The following is a 16,680-nucleotide window of genomic DNA, read 5'->3' as shown; positions in this document are numbered from 1 at the left end:
CTGCAGGCAGCTTCGCAGCCCAGCACTCAACTGCTGCGCCACCAGGAAGGCCCAGGCTGCTTCTCTTTAAACTGGGGAGAATTAGGGAGATTTCCTCTTAACATTTTACCTACACATCTTTTTGTTTGGGGACCTTCTGGGGGATGGGAAGCTAGAAGCAACCTTCCCATCTTTGGAAATATACAGATTTTTCTGGGTAGTGTTTTTTTAAAGATTTAATATGGGTTTCTAATCTCATTTGTTTAAGGACAGTTGATATATTTTTTCCAGCTATGCTTTTGTGAATTGAGCAAATCCATAATTTGCTTACTCTTTGGCATCTTCTCCCAGAAGTCAAATAACTATTTCTAGAAATATTCATTATTTAATTTCTCTTCTTACTGATTTTCTCTAACCTGTAGAGAGAATGGAAATGGGGAGTATAATAGGAGGTCTATGAGTCTGACTTTTTCCGGGGAATGCAGTGTGTGGGATATACGTATGCTGAGTTGCTGTGTTAACTCCAGAGGAATGAAGGACAAGAAAAAAATTCCTACCTGGCTTGCATTTGACGAGGATTCCACATGCTTCATTATTTTCTTTGGATCCCCAATGGGCTTTTAAACATAGATATGTTAGCATTTTTGTGTGGCACATATTAATAAAACAAGTTGTTTTTTTTTTAATTTTAGCTCTAAGGGAAAAAAATGGGCTTTGTGTTTAATCCTCAATGTATCAACAACTATGACCAGATTCCAATTTATTCCTTGACTTAGATTAGTTTAAAATAATTCCTCCCCACCCGACTCCCCAGGTGTTTTCTAATTATGTAGCTGGTTGGCCAAAGAGTCTGCACACTCAGGCCTAGGGTACTCCTCGTACAGGATTTGTCTTTCTGAAGGCATTCAGGGTTCTCGTATTTCTTTCTCCTAAAAACAGGACATTGTGCCTTTACAGTGACTTAGCCTACACTTGCATGTTAGGGATGGAAAGTGCATGGTTCTGCCCCTCATTCTAAATTAATTTGGTTTGTTTTATAAATGGAGTCAAAGTGACATGTGTGGTAAAACTTCATCTTCAGGATTGGAACTTGGCACGTTTCCAGTGGTAACAGAACCCGCTTTTCTAAGATGTAATAAAGAATTGAGTCAAAGTCTTTCTCTAGAGTTAAGTCCTACTTGGAAATGAGGCTATGGGTTGGGTACGGCTGGTTTTAAATGGAAGGCAATTGAGTCTATAAATCACTTGTATTGGTCAAGCCACATGTTCTCATCATTAGTTTGGAAACTTTTCTTTTTTTAGGGTTTCCATAGCAAAGTCGCATGGACTAGGTGACTTAAACAAGAAAAATGGTTTTTCACACAGTTTGGAAGCTACAAGTGCAAAAACAAGGTGTCAGTGGGGCTGGTTTCTCCCATGGCCTCCCTTCTCTGCTGTGGAGGGCTCTCCTCACTGGGCCTTCACAGGTCTTTCTTTGTGTGCATTTACATCTGTGGCCTAATTCCCTCTTACTAGAAGAACACCAGCCAGGTTGGGTTGGGTCCACAAATACGGCCTCATTCGACCTTTCTTTAAAGAAGCTATCTCCAAAAGTAGTCCTATTTTGATATCCTGGGAAATAGGACTTCAAAATATGAAAGGGTGGTGGGGGGTGGGAGGGGACATTATTTATTGTGTAGGGTTCTTACGGGACTGGTCATCTTGAGACCTCTGGTAGGAACTTGAGATCTGAACTTCATCAGGAAATTTATGGCAACACTGAAGAACTACAGCAGCCTGGAGGGGTGGACATGCTGACCACCAAAGAATAAGGGTGTTTCAATCTCAGAAAAAACTAGTACAGAAATATAAATAAAATATGATAGCCTATTATTATCTAATAAATTTAGACCCTTTACCTAATAAATAGCTTTAGATAATAACTGTATTTAGATCACAAATAGCTTAGTTAGCAATGATAGAAGCTTAGACCACCAAGCGTGATCAATGAATGTCACAACTCACTAATTAGTTAAAACTTGGAATGTGATGCATTAATCTTCTTTCTTTCTTTCTCTTTGTTAGAGATTTATTTATTTATGCATATAAGAACTGGGGTGCAGACCAGAGGTATGGAAGGTGAGAGGATTCACCAGAGAAAGTGGGGAGCAGAATAGGCAGATCTACTGAAATGCACTGCTGAGGGGAGCAGCGGGTGAGGCAGGAGAGGCCTGCTGCTACCCACAGATCTGCTGTGGGTAGCTCCCTGGCCCTGCAGGGGACTGATAGCACTGTCCCTGAAACATCACGGAGGTCCACATTAATCTTCTTTCATTACCTATTATGAAGCAGACACTTTGGTGGAGGAAATGAAGTCTTCATCCTCCTGACCTCAAGGAGTTCCTAGTTTAGGATCTCAAAAGCTGTGGGCTCATACATTTAGATACCAGCCAGACTACCGCCCTCAGCCCCTCCCCCACGCCCTCCTGGGTCAGGTCTGCTCTAGCTCACTGTTAGCCACACAATGGAAAAGTTCGAGGCCCATGTCAAAACCGCCATACGCTCCGGGGGTCACACTCCCAGTTCCCCTCTGCTTCCACCTTCCACCCTCTGCTGGACTTCTGTGCTCTGCTCTATGACTTGCAGCTGTTCTTTTATCTTTTCCTTGGAGTGAGCCCAAACATGGGACACAACCCTTGACCTTGACCGTGTGTCCTTCCATCACAAGACGACACTCGGGCTGCAGCCGTAGGCAATGGGCTTTTACTAGCAATTTAATGACAAGGAAGGTTACATTGCAGTCATGGAACCGTTGATTTATAATTGAAAAAGGTCAATGGCAAGTTAAAAAAAAAAAACTAAACTGAACAACAGACTCCCCTGTTTCCCAAAATATTCCGAGCATTTTCACCGACTGCAACGGCACCCCTCCACTCTGTCCTGAAACCCATTTTTGTTCTTTTCCTTCCTTCTCCTTCTTTCCCCTCTGCCTCCCTCCTCTGCTCTCCACTAGCTCACTTACTCCATCTGTCTAATTCGCTTTGATTAACTCAGCAGGGGGTTTAATGATCTTTTGCAATTTGCTTTCAAATTGCACCCTCAGGGACTCCCTTCTACCCCTACTGAGCAGCGAGTATTTTCTTACACGAACAGTTCCAGTCCCAAAGAGAACAGCCAGAGGTAACTGGGAATGAGCTTTCTTACCTGGACACTCACGCCAACAGACTGAGCGTTAGCATCTAAGAGTGGAGATTTGTTCACCTTCTGTGAAACGTGGAGCGCGGTAGCTGGCCTTGCCTGCTCGTATTTTTTGCCACCAGCCCAGGCCACTTAGTTCATCTTCAGTTCTTGCAGTGCAAAAGAGAATTTTGGAGCCTCCGGTAGATTTGTACAGGCCTTTAATGCCCGAGCAAGGACAGACCGGCTTTCTAGCTCAGCATTTCTCTGGCTGGCTCCTCTCCTTGTCCGCCTGCCTCAGAAGTGACGCCACCCTTACAGCCCCTCGCCACAGGTGTCCCATTTACCTATGTATATGCATGTCCCATGATCTCTGTGCCCAGGTGTCTATAATTACAGGTGCCTCGTGCAGGCTGCAGGTGCACTCATAGATGCTAATGGCGAGGGTGGAAAAAGCCTGATTTTTAATTCATTTACCTTACAATGTGTTTGGACCTTGTCACAGGAGAAGATCATTTAGCAGGGTCTTGAAGGGAGAAAGGAAGGAGATTCCCTGCCCCTTTCCACACGGAGGGAGCAGCCTACGGAGTGAAGTTAAATGCTCTGTGTAGATGGAGAAAAGGATCCCAGAGGCAGAAGGGCAGGAAATCTGGGAGAGGAATTTCTGATAACGCATGGTATATTTGAAGGTCAAAGTCTCAATTGGGGTTCTTATTTATTTTATGGTTAACAGAGAATTTTTGCAAATTCTAGACCACAGAACAAAAGCCAGACAGAGTTCACTTCTTCCAAAGAAGTCGTTGAAGCCCTTCTAACCCTCAGAACTGCACCTCTGTTTACCTAGAGAACAGAAAAATGATGGGAGGAAAATTCCTTTTAATTCTTTCCTTGTCCTTCCAGATAACACACTTCTGATAAGGGGGCAAGTGTCATATTTTCATGTTTTTTTTGTGGTGTTAAAGGACATATTTTATTAAAAAGGTAAAATCATGACACTCAGGAAAATGAACACATCAAACAGAGATGTCGCAACCAGCTCAAAGGAAACGCAATCCTTTTGCACACATGCAGACAATCAGGAATGCGTCTAAAAATAGATTTAAAATGGGTCAATGACCACAGGGTGATCTTATCCCTTTTTTCCACTGATTGCAATTCTTTTGCATTACTGTGCACAAGAATCACTTGCTTCATTACTTTCATTTTTTCTGCAACTTACAGAGTTGTAAAATAATTCAAAGACAATTCAAAGATGCAAACAAACCTTTACAGAATCATGTAGCTTGGAAAAGTAGCTACATAGGATATCATGTAACATTAGATTAGTTTTATGCGTACAACATAAAATTACATGTATATGTGTCTACAGCACATACATAGTGAAATGATTGCCACAATAAATTTACTTAATATCCATCAAACAACATGTTTTCTTGTGATGAGAACTTTTGAGATCTATGCTGTTAGCAACTTGCAAATATACAATATAGTATTTTCTCTGTAGTCACCAGGCTGTAACTTACATCAGCATGACTTACTGATTTTATAACTGGAAGTTTGCACCTTTTGGGACACTTACCAATTTTGCCAGAGCAAAGGGCTGCATATAAGAGGAATGAAGAGTAGGGATGAAGTGTGGGGTCTACTTTGCTGAAACAGATACCTATTTACTTTTACAGACTCTTTAATCTGGAAAAAAATAAGAAAGATACTTAACTTTCCTGGTATTTGATACACCACAGAGCAGCCTATGTGTATAATGTACATAAGAACATACACATATTGGGAATGCCTGCTTGAAATGTTTTCACTGCTGAGACTAAACAATGGTCTTTCTTTTACTTTAAAGTAAACCCAAGGTGTCTCAGGATTTCTTCTCTTATTCATTATGGGCTAGAAAGGAAGAGGTGACTAGGCAATTGTGATTAAGTGGAAGATGTGGAAGGGAACGATGATTAGAATTTGGTGATTGATGGTTTGTGAGTGAAAATCCTTGTCTCAATGAAGAAAAAGTATTGCTTTTCTAGTAATGCCACAGGACTCTGTTCATTTCTGTTATGGCTCTGTAATCTAACTAATTATTTACTATTCATTTTCCTTCCATCTTTTGGAACTAAATTCCTCGAAATTTGCTGAATGCTAAATAAACTTTCCATCGATACAAAAGGGCATACATCCCCATTTAAAAATGACAGAGGACCTAAATAGGCATTTAATCAAAGAAGACATACAGATAGTCAACAGGCTCAGGAAAAGATGTTCTACAAAGCTTATCATTAGAGAAATGCAAGTTAAAATCCCAATGAGCTTTTGCCTCACTCTGGTTAGAATGAATGTTACCAAAAAGTCAAGGTAATATGTGTTGTTGAGAATGAGGAGCAAAAAGAACACTTGTAGTGAACTGGTACAGTTCTATGAACTGTATGAACATTGTATGAAGATTACTCCAAAATTTAAAAATAGAATTATCATATGATTCTATTGGGTAATCCCATTTCTGGATATTTATCTGAGGAATATGAAAACACTAAATCAAAAAGACATATACTCCCATTTTCATTGCAGCATTATGCACAAAATCCAAGTGCCTGATGGTGGATGAATGGATAAAGAAGATGTGATTTATATATATATATATATATATATATATATATATATATATACACTTAAACACACACACAATGGAATACTACTTAGCCATACAAAAGATGAAATCTTGCCATATGTAATATCATATTATGGAAGGACCTCAAAAGGGTAATGCTGAGTGGAATAAGTCAGAAAGGAAAGACAAAGACTGTGTGATTTCACTCATTTGTGGAGTATAAAGGGAAAAAAAGCAAGCAAAGAAAACAAAATCAAAAACAAGTCCTTAGATTCTGACAGTACCAGAATTCTGGTTACCAGAAGGGGAGTGGTGTAGGTAGAAGACTGACAGGTTGTGCTGGACAGTGGCGACTTCTAGGAATTCAGCTCCAAAAGATGATAGTAAAATGACTGCTAAATAACTAGATAATGATGCCATCACAGAAAGGATAACAGTCCTGTAGAAGACCTAGAAAAGCGATACATTCTTCTCTGAGAGCAAGGGTCTTATCTGATTCACTCACAAACCGTCAATCACCATCAGCTGGTGGTGGGCATGGTACGATATAAATAGTTGCAGAGTTAAGAAATTGCAGACCTGAAACCTGTACTGTGTTGTAAACTAATGTCACTTCAATAAAAAGATAAAAAAAAAAAGCAACACACATTGCAATGTAGATATTTTATTAAATGTTTCAATATTTCAAAGTGGAAGAGATACTCATTTTTGTATAAGCGAGGGTTCCATACAGGTGGGCACTCAATATTTTGCTTCAAGAGTGAAATCACCATGCACTTACTGTGACTGGCTGTGGAATCAGGGTTGTTAAGAGGCCTGTTGTTTATGCATTACAAGTTGGAAATTAATTATGGGGGTTAGTTATGTATTGGTGCCTGCTATTTGAAATTTATAGTGTGATTAAGGACTTCAGTGAATATTCACATGTTACAAATTGTAAGGATAAGAGCCAGCATTAATCATAAAAGTTATTTTCTCCTTAGGAAAATGTAGGAGTCCAAATTAGCCATAAAAGCTATTTTCAAAGCATTTCCTTCGGATACCTAAGGAATGCTGACTATTCAGCAAACAGTAGTTGCACAAAGAAGATTTTCGGTCTCATGATCTGGCTGAAACTTGCAGGAACAGCTGCTTATCTCACGAATGGAATTTCCTGTTAATATTCTTGTGGGCTAATTGTTCATCAGAAGTATAACAAATGTCAACAAATACCACAAATGTGTTACTTCTTAATATTTCAGAGACAGCAGAAATAGGTCAGATGTTTAACTTGGTTGGGCTTAAAAGTCAATAGCCACAATCTTTAGCTTTTGCCACAAACTTCTCCTGGAGGGATTAATGCTATGCAGAGACACCATTTGGTTCAAATGACCTTTCCTTTTAATTTACACTGACATATGGCTTAAGATAAGGCAGGCGAAGGGAAGAAACAAAATCCTAACTTCAAACACTGTTATTACAAAGCACCTTTGTTTTGAATGGATTTTTTTTTTATTGTTTTCATCCCAACTACACTAATGGCATGTAGAAATAAATACCCTTAGCATAAAACTGCTTCCAATGAGCCTTCAAATCCCCTGGCAGTGACCACAAAGACATCTCCTTTGACTATGAGATGTGAGTTGGTTTGGGTGGAGATCCCAGAGCTGGGCAGCATCTATCTGTACCAGGGTCCAGATCAGCAGCAGAGATTCAGTGTCACGAGAAAGTTCCTGAAACACAAGAGGACAGATTTTTAAAAAGCACTTCCAGTTGTTGTTTTTTCCTTCTAGTAATATCTGCATTTTGCAAGAAGGTGCAAATTGAAGAGCTGTTTCAGGAAGGTGCTCAGAGAAGACATTTTAGGACAGCTGGCTCTGTCCGCCTTCATTGTTTTCATCAAGCCTATTTTCTTCCCTTAGAGTTACCAACCTCAGAGTGCCTAAGAGCTAGGAATGAGCTCCAGATCATTTTCTGTCTCTTCCAGATGGAACCAATTTTTGTTCAGCTTTCAGACATAGAAGAAAATGGAGTCAGATTTCTAGAAGCCAGAGCTCCTCCCTTCTCTGCTGGCATTGCCTCTTGGGGAGCAGGTAACACCTTCATAGACACTAGGGGTGACTATTGGGGTATGGACAGGGAGATTTAACACACACAACTTTGTTATCTTGTCTGTTTCTCACATGAGTCACATACTATACAGACTCGGTTTCTAAACATCATTCAAAGGAACCAGTTCTCTTGGAGAAATGCTCAATCCTAGGCATAGCTCAAGGAAACATGGTGAGAATGAGAAGTTCATTGTGCCAGAGAAGAAAAGACTTATTAAAGACTGATGAAGTTGTGTCAAAAGCTCATAGGACCACTTTGCCAGCATTCCCACCAGGCAGATTTGAGTATTAAAAAGAATAAGTGTTATTAATTATAAAATATGGAATAAATAAGAACTCATAGGTTCATAGCTAGAGAAAAGAGAAACAGAAGGAAAAAAAAGTCTCACTTATGTTACAGGAGAAGACTACTAGAAAAACTCTACTCTGAAAATTAGTAATTAAGTGAAAGAACTAGCAGTTGTTATGCCTTTATAACAAGAACTATGCAGCTCATCTCAAGTTGATGAGAAGTGAATTTTTCCTCCTGGAAAAATGCCAGGTAAGAAATAAAAAGGATGGCAGAATATTAAAAACCAGTTAAGTCTCATCTATCATGACTGGGAATGTAAGATGGCACAACTACTCTGGAAAAAGATTTAGCATTTTTGTATAAAATTAAACATACACTTACTAAACACCTGTACCCTAGTGCCTTTCCAGAACCAGGAGGGCTGCATGGCCTCGGGACCACCTACCTCTAGACATCAAGCAAGTCTACAGGTAGTGTTACAGGGCAACCCTGCTCTAAAACGGGTTGCCTGACTGTGGGTCCTCACCCACATGCTTAAAAGGGACTTACACCGCAGGGACACACAACAGGTTAACAAAAGGTTTATTTACAAGGGAAGGGGAATGAGGAACTGTACAACTTAGGGAGAAAAGAGGGACATAAAGTCCTAAATGTGTCCTACCTGTTCCGCCGACCTGGAATCCCAAATGACCCTCCAAGACCAAACCTGCCTGGCCGAGAGCACGAGTCAACTGCCCCTGACCCCACTAACATGGCTGGTTTTATTTACAAACAGAGAAAATGGCTGCTTAACTTCGTCCTTAGAGCCTCGCAACTTCCCTTAGGGGATCATGGGATTTGTAGTTCCCAGTGTCTTGATGGAGTGGGGGCGGCATCCACAAAGCCTGTATGGAATTCGCTCAGGACATCCTTTCCCCTTAACAATAGGACTCGAGTTAAAAACCATTTTGGGCTGGTCTCTTGTCACTTGCAGACTCGCGCGTCCTGACTCCGTATCTCTGAGTGGGGCTCCTTTATCCCGAGCAAGTGACCACAATGCTCCGATGCTCCGCTGAATCACAGCTCCACAAGGGCTGAGTCACAGGGACCAGGATTAGGAAAACAGCCCCACTCAGAGGAAGCGCCATCCCTCTAAGCCCCGGGGGCATGGGTGTCGAAACACCTAGATGGAGACCCCCGCAGGGGATGCCCGGCCATGTCCTGCCCTGGAGCTTACAAGAGCTGCCCATTTCCTGGTGAATGAAGTCAGCCCAAAGGTGTGAAAACAAGGGCCTCAGAGGTGGGGAGGCTCAGGACATCTTCCAAAGCCTGCGGCACAGGTCCTGCCTGCCTCCTCTCCTGTGACTCACTGTCCTCTCACCATGAAGTCAGCATCTGCACCCCCCAGTCCCCCAGTGCTCTTTTGTGACTAAGAGTTCCCACTGGCTTGCCGCTGTGCTGCACTGAGAGGTGGGCTCGTGTCTCTCAGGCTGATGAAAATTTGGAAATAGGTGAATGTTCAGTCCACTCAGTGCCAAGACAACAGGAGAATGCCTTGTCCCCGGCCCCAACACCCCACGCACCGCCTGAGGCCAAAGCAAGCCTCCTGTAGGGGCAGGTGGGCCACTGAGCAGGTTTCCTATGATCCGAGCTGACCTGGGTCAGGAGAGCGCTGGAGCCCTGCGTGGCTTTCTCAGGCTTTTATTGAGCTTTCACATGGAGTGCCGCAACCAGGTACGCGGCAGGCCGGGGTGCTGAGGGGCCAGGAGGCCGGTAGGTCTCCAAGCCCCGGCAAGTCTTCACTCTGGGCTTCCCTGGCTTCGCTCTCCCCTTTTCTCTCTTGCTTCTGTCTCCTGCCTCTGCTTCTCTTAGCAAGTATTTCAACACTGCTGCGCCCAGGGCCCACAGAAGTACACATGACAGCTCAGAACAATGTAACAACCGCGGGCACCCCATCAGGCAGGGCAACCCTAATGATGGGAGGACAGAAAAGCCTGAAAACCATTTACCCTACGCTCCACTCACAGGCGCTGCAAGAAACCCCTCCCGTCCCCAAAGCCGAACTTCCTCCTTCTCTGCTGCTGAGTGGCCCTTCCTAGCTCTCCCCCACCCTCTCCGGTGTCTTTTCCCGCCCCACCCCGAGCTTTCTCTTTTATTACCATCTAGAATTGAGTAGAGCAGGGCTGTGATGGCAGAATATTGGGGTGACGCAAGAGGAGGGAAGAACAGACCTCAGTGGCAGAGTCCCGGGATCCCTTCCCCACAGACCTCGTTTGTCTCCCCCCTGGTCCAGCAGCAGCTCACTGAGCACTTGTTTCTACTAACACTCGCGGTGTAATGGGGAGCGCTCTTCCTGCAAGGACAGGGAAATCATAAAAGCCCTCAATGGGTCTCTTTTGGAATCTTATTTCAGCATTTGGTGCATCCAAAGACCCAACATTATTTTTTTTTTAAGATTTATTTATTTATGCATACAAGAACTGGGGTATAGGCCAGAGGTGTGGGGTACGAGAGGATTCACCAGAGACAGAGTGGGGAGCAGAACAGGAGGATCTACTGACATACACTGCTGAGGGGAGCAGCGGGGAGACAGGAGAGGTCTGCTGCGCCATGTGGGTAGCTCCCTCGCCAGGGATTGAACTCATGCTGCAGTGGCTGCAGGCAGCTTCATAGTTGTGTCTTAACCCCTTGCTCCACCAGGGAGGCCCCCCAACATTATTTTTCTATCCAAACATACAGGCCAGGAGCTCAGGTATGAGGTATGAGGGGGCCGTGAGATCATGAGGACTGAGCTCAAACCACTTGCTCATCGGACACAGGTGAGTGGCCGTCCGGAGGCTTGAACACTTAACCTCTGACTCTGCTGTTTTCCTCCAAGACGCGTCCATCTGGGTCTGGCCTGGGCAGGGCCAACTGCAGCAGGTGCTGACATGCTCTAAGCAGACCCTCAAAAGTTGTTACCCCATGAGCCCCTTGCAGGAGGAAAAGGTGGGGTTCACTGGCAGTTGCCTGCAAAATCCTGCTGGTTATTCTTTGAAGTCAAAAAATCTTGAGATCAAAGGAAATATTTTGTTGAACTCAGTCATTTGCCCTGGATCTGCTAGAAACCTTAACTTAATTACGAGTAGAAACCTTGCAAGCCGTGGCTTTCCCAGAGTGGCTTAATAGACACCATTTCTTGAATTTCTCAATAACTCGGAATAAATGAGAAAAACACTATCCGAGGCATCTCGCGAAGGCACGGAAGAGGCAATACTATCTCGCGAGTCCTTTCCAGCAGAGCTGACCCAGATTTGTAGACTTTACATGCTCCAGTGAGTAGTAAGTTATAGTGGGAAAGATTTTGGACCGAATCGTCCAGCTGTGTTCCAGCAGGGCAGGCTTCCCAGATGCCTGGATGTTTGAAACCATAGCACTTCAGGAGGGAGGGCAGGACGCGATGTCTGTGTGCGCAGGTGTCCACACAGTCCATCCTGACGACACCCGGTGGCACAGGTAATCCTGTCGCTTGAAGCCAAGTGACCTTGCAGTGGTCACGCAGCGTGGCCATGTGGAGAGAGAGGTTTGACCGCTGCAGCAGACGCCAAGCCCACGCCGCTCAGGGTTTGCTCTGCGCTTCGAGCTGCCTTGGGCCCGTGTTTGAGGTGCCTCGGGCCTTCAGACACCGCTGAGCCTCTGCTCCCCTTTTGACCCAGGCTGGAGAAAAAGTGGTGCGAACCCTAAAGTGCAGAGTGGTCCCAGCCCTGGCAGGACTCTCTTGAGGACAGTTTTCGCCCCTTGTCTCTGCAGAGGGTCCAGAAGGGGGCAGCGTGGCCCTCGTGGGTGCAGTCACCTCTGGGGCCCCGAAAAGCTCTTTCACCTCCAGTTGTGTGATGGAAGGTGAGGAGCCTCCCAGGACCTCGATGGCCCCAAAGTCTGGGTCTCCTCGTTTCTACACATGCGGGCGAGTGTGTGTAGAAGCCGAGCGCGGCGTGAAACACTTGTCTTGGGGGCAGCGCGTCGTCAGCCCTTGTCATCCAGGCCGCACTGTCTGCTGGCCTACAGATGTGCCCAGTATCGGGGGTCCCTGGAGTCCCCGAACCCACAAGGCGAGGGTGCAAATGACTAGTCCCAGCGCCAAGGCTGGATCCGGGGTTCGGGCGGGGCCTGCAGCTCATGGCTGTTCCTTTTCCTTTCACCTGCTGACAGAAAGCAGCGGAGTTTGTTGAGTGACTCTGTGACTGCTGATACGAATGATGAAAATTCTTTTTTTTTTTTTTCAATAAAGCCGTGATATTTATAAAAAACAAAGAGAGGGAACAGGAGGGAATAGAAAAGGAAGGAAGAAGGAAGAAGGAAGGAAATCATAAGCGACTTTGGAAGCATCTCCAGAGGCAGCCACCATCTCCTCGCTCAGCAACTGTGGGCAGTTCTGACTCCAGAACGATCTCCACTGACTCACCCTAAACGGATCCCCAGGGGCTCTTTCTTTAAATAGCCAGAGGCATAAACTTGAATGCCTTGGCTGGGGCTCTCAGAAATCAAGTGTTCCTTGTACCCCACTCTCCCCTGCTCCCTGCCCACCACCCCATCTTGCCATCACCAGCATCTTTCACTGGGAAATTTTTTAAGCTTCTTACTGGAATTTGCTGCTTGTGGTTAAACTTCCCAAGTAAACTGTGAACTTGGCATAAATAACCACTTTTGTTTTAGAGTCACACTCAGAATAGTTCCAATGAACTTAATTCCTTGTTAAGGAGGCTCCTCCTACCTGTAACCTAATGACTCCCCTGAAATCGCGCTGACATTCAGCATCGAGGGAGAGGCTGCAAAGCCCGATGGCCCGCGGCTGGGCTGCCGGCATTGCTACCTGGACTCCGGCGCTCAGGAAATCCGGAGGGAGCAGGGAAGGGGCCCGGAATTTTGTGCAGCCTTTTAATGTACCTTTCTCCCCTCCTGCTCCACCTCATCTCGCCTTCCCTCCCTGTCTCCTGGCATATCATCTGCTGAACACAGAAACCGAAATGAGTCAACACTTGATGCATCTGGGTGAGGGGCACAGAGTGCCTCACGGTCCTCTTTTCTATGTTGTTGTACATTTTTCAAACTTTCCGCAATAAAAAAGAAAAGGATTCTGGGGCTTACACAGCCTCCTCCTGTTTTGGTTCTTCCTCATTATAACAACTGGTGGCGTAAGGGGTTAAGTACAGCACTGTGAAGCTGTTCGCAGCCTTTCCAGCACGAATTTGATCCCTGGCTGGCCAAGGAGCTACCCACATGGTGCAGCAGACCTCTCCTCTCTCCCCGCTGCTCCCCTCAGCAGTGTATTTCGGTTAGTCTGCCTGTTCTGTTCCCTGCTCTGTCTCTGGTGAATCCTCTCACCTCCCACACCTCTGGCCTGTACCTCAGGTCTTGTAATCATAAATAAATAAATCTTTAAAAAAAAAAAAAAGAAAAAGGAAACACTGGTCCAGAGACAGGATGTGGCTTTCAGAGTCAGCTGTTCTCTGCTAAAGTGCCACTGAGGGCGCTGAGCAGAAGCACAATCACCTTTAGCTCAAGTGCATCTTCTAAGGAGAAATTTTTTCCTTTTTAGTATTTTCGTGGGATCTTAAAAGCACTCATAAGCTGTTTTCTCGTGATCCAGCCTGGCAGGCATTGGAGACGGCAGGAGCCCCAGACCGTAGAGGGAGCCTCTGACAGGGTTCGTGGCTGGTTGAGATGGTTTCCAAATAGAAATGTGACCCAGTAGTCAGGGGATTAGAAAACTGGGCCGAAGCCCCTCATCTGACATCAGCCACTGATTCTGGGGCTTGCACAGCCTCCTCCTGTTTTGGTTCTTCCTCATTATAACGACTGGCAACTCTTCCTCCTCTGTCTAACTCCCTGCCCCACCCCTGCCAGACCCGCAGAAGGCCCAGCCTTGCCCAGAGCAAGTTGTTCTGTTTCAGATTTTCCAGTGGAAAAAGGAATGTATACGAGGCAGATTATTTTACCTTCCTCCGTCAATCCAGGGTAAGCTTCCGAGACCTGCTGATTCTCCTCCTCTGAGGCCGAGCAGCTGCTGGCCTTCAGCCTGGAGAACCAGGGCTCCCTACTCCCCCACCACAGCTGGGGCCCTGAAGATCCCCCTTCCCGACCACCGAGTGCTCCAGGACCCTGGTGACGCACGGGGACCCTGGAGGCCTGCGAGTCCCGTCCTGCTGTCATTCTGTCGTCTCCAGGGATTACCCTGGTCTGGCCCCTGCGGTGATCTGTGTCCCGCTGTAGTTGGCACCCCCTACTCGGTGGGCCTTTCTCACAGGCTCCTGACGCTCAGGTGCTCCTGGGCCAACCCCCGACCCCTGCCCCCGCGCTGGACTGCCTAGGGTCTGGTTCCATGGGCCTGCAGCCCTTTGGTGTCCTCAGCACTGGGCCCTCAGGGATGCTCCCTCAGGAACCCAGCTCTCTGCAGACTAGCCTGGTGGTTAGCGCTTCCCACATTGCCTCCGCTGGGCTGGGGGCTCTGCATGAAGCAGCTCCTATGGGCTTGTAGCCTATTACTCCTCCCTTGGCCTTTTCTGTTGAGTGGATTTTTGTGATTCCTCCTCCCGTCCCCTCAGGGTCTCCCAGAGACTGGCCTCCCGTCTCTCCAACTCGACCGAGACAGGAGTGTGTGTGCGTGTGTGTGTGCGTGTGTGTGAAGACCCTGGCTTCAGTAGCCGATGACCTGGATTCTCATTGTGGCTTTGCACTCACTAGTTTGTATGACTTTGGTTACGTTCCTGAATACTTTTAGGGTTGCTATCTCTTTGACAAAAAGCAGGTGACAATGGTTTTTATAGCACTGGATTTTGTGAGGATTAACTCGAAAGGAAGGGCCCATTGCTGGCATGGCTGAATGACTGCTACGTAGAACGTGTGGTCACCATCCTCTGGGGAGACTCCAGTCTTCTGATCTACACACTGTTGCCGCCTAGGGATCCCTGCCTTCTTTACCACCAGCACATGCGTCTCCACTACCTGCCTACTTCCTTGGTCCACATGACTTGGGGCCTTCTTCCTGCTGGTGTCACTTCCTCCTCAGCCGCCCTATCCTTGTCCTCTCTGGCGCTGGCCGGGAGCTGTCCCGCCTTGGTGGATGACTCACTGTCATCGACACAGACTCAATGCATAGGGCATCATCCCCCATGAATATCTTGTGTGCTGTGGTTACATGTTCACACGCCTCCATTAGAAGAATCATGATGGCACTAAACTACTCTCTGCTGCCCTCCACAGGCCAGAGAGCGCATGAAGGATCTCAGGGGCCTCCTTCCATCTGAAGGTGGGGCCTCCCTCTTGGGGGGAAGAGGTGTCCAGTGTGGAGGACCCTGGCTAGGTAGGAAGGCCCCATGACACCCATTACAGGGCAATGATGCCGTACGGGGACCAGGAGGAGGGCTTCATCATCTGAGTGGAGTATGAGGTGGCAGCGAAGGGGGCAGGACTGCTGACTAGGAGACGAGCTTAGCTGTTTCTAAGCTTCTGTGATTTTCCTTGATTTCTCGCCATTTTTAATTTGGAAATTTCTGTCTGTTGCAACCCTGCTGAGGTGCTGCAAGGGCCAGGCTGTTGCCTCAGACTGTTAGGGTGTGCTCCTTTTAGGAGGCGGATGTGGCCGGCAGGGTCAGACCCAGGGCATGTGAATGACCTTGAGCACAAGGTCAGCGCCATTGTCTCCTGTCCCAGAGATGTGTGGGGGCAGGAAACACGGGGAGAAGTTTCAGCTCGACCTGTGTCTGCTCTTTCCCATATTCCGAGAAGGGGTGGGGGGGCTTTCTCAGCATGGCATGAGCAGGAAGAGCGAAACTGTTGGATTCAGGGGAAATTAGAACTTGAACCTCTACTTGGGCCTTTTGCTTTGAGGTTTCATGACTCCAAGAGCATCCAAGATGTTTCTATCTAAAAATATGGGAAAAAAATCTTCCTAAAGGACAACTTTTAAGTGACTGTGACTTGGAAGTTTTGTCACTCTTCCTTGGATAATTTAGAACAAAATGTAATTTTGTGATGTTTGTAAGAGGCTCTATAAGTTCAAAGATCCTACTCAAATCCTACTTATTCACTAAAAAACTTCATGATTTAGGGTAAGATACTTAACTTGACTCTATAGTTCCTGAAGGTGAAAATTGTTTTTCCCTTCATGAGATTGTGAGGAACAAGGGAACATTTATGTCAAATCCTTTGAGCAACTCAAGAGATCAAAGTGCTTTAACAATGCCTACTGGACGGTGAAGTTTTGAGGTATTTTAGGAACCTGCAAAATGCACTGGGAAAAAAAGGGCCACATTTCCAGAAAACACTAAGAGTTGTGCAACTGCAGATAATTAAAACCAATCTTTTATATTTAAGAAATGAGAACATAGGGGCTGTGTAGACAGAAGGCGAGAAAACATTCTTTGGAACCCTGTGCTTCATCAGTTAAGTATCTCTTCATTGCATTCTTGGAATTACACTTCATTTTCCTCATGTGGTCATTAATAACTTCCTAGGGATACAGTGACATGTACCACAAATTGGTGGCTTAACCCCACAAATGTATTGTCTCACAATTTTGGACCTGGAATTTCTGCAGTCAG

General features: G+C 45.8%; 1 protein-coding gene across 1 annotated transcript in view; it reads left to right on the top strand.

The window, feature by feature from the left end:
• Nucleotides 1-14,072: 14,072 nt before the first annotated feature.
• Nucleotides 14,073-16,680, top strand: part of BASP1 (brain abundant membrane attached signal protein 1) — a 73,622-nt gene continuing 71,014 nt past the window's right edge. Inside the window, exon 1 of the mRNA XM_054687889.1 lies at nucleotides 14,073-14,095. The gene's annotated coding sequence lies outside the window, so the exon portion shown is untranslated. The remainder of the gene's footprint in view (nucleotides 14,096-16,680) is intronic.

Source organism: Talpa occidentalis, unplaced genomic scaffold (assembly GCF_014898055.3).
Source record: "Talpa occidentalis isolate TD23 unplaced genomic scaffold, MPIMG_talOcc4v2.1 talOcc4.6, whole genome shotgun sequence".
In the NCBI taxonomy this organism is placed as follows: Eukaryota; Metazoa; Chordata; class Mammalia; order Eulipotyphla; family Talpidae; genus Talpa; species Talpa occidentalis.
The sequence above is the reverse complement of the archived record's forward strand: the minus strand, read 5'-3'. Positions and strand labels throughout refer to the sequence as shown.